Source organism: Octopus bimaculoides, chromosome 23 (assembly GCF_001194135.2).
Source record: "Octopus bimaculoides isolate UCB-OBI-ISO-001 chromosome 23, ASM119413v2, whole genome shotgun sequence".
Taxonomy (NCBI): Eukaryota; Metazoa; Mollusca; class Cephalopoda; order Octopoda; family Octopodidae; genus Octopus; species Octopus bimaculoides.
The window spans coordinates 36,475,389-36,475,912 of NC_069003.1; the positions used below are offsets into that span (position 1 = coordinate 36,475,389).

Here is a 524-nt window from a genome sequence, read left to right on the forward strand (position 1 = left end):
CCTCTCCTCCCGTCTCCCCGCCACCGCCTCCAGCCTTATTGTTCGCACCCTATGCACCCCCACCATTTACTTCCTCCCGAAGTTCCATGAACCAAACAACCCTGGCCGCCCCATCGTCTCCGCCTGCAACTGCCCCACCGAGCTTATCTCAAAATACCTAGACCGTGTCCTCGCCCCCCACCCCCCTAGTGGCTTCTCTCCCTTCCTACATTCATGACACTAACGACGTGCTTCGTCTATTCAACTCTTTCTCTTTCCCTCCCGGCCCTTCTAAGCTTCTCTTCACTCTAGACATTCAGAGCCTCTATACCGTGATCCCCCACGACGAGGGGCTGCGTGCCCTGAAGTTTTTCTTAGACCAACGCCCCAACCCACAACCCGACACCTCCACACTCATTCGTCTGGCCGAACTTGTCCTATCTCTCAACTGCTTCTCTTTCGCGGGAGATATCTACCAGCACGTCTTGGGAGTGGCCATGGGGACGAGAATGGGCCCCAACTACGAGAACCTGTTCGTTATGTTG

The 524-nt window shown here is 55.9% G+C and overlaps 1 protein-coding gene across 1 annotated transcript in view; it reads left to right on the top strand.

Annotated features, from left to right (window-relative positions):
- The window catches only part of LOC106876530 (protection of telomeres protein 1), a 17,191-nt gene that overhangs the window by 10,493 nt on the left and 6,174 nt on the right, over nt 1-524 (top strand). The window lies entirely within an intron of this gene.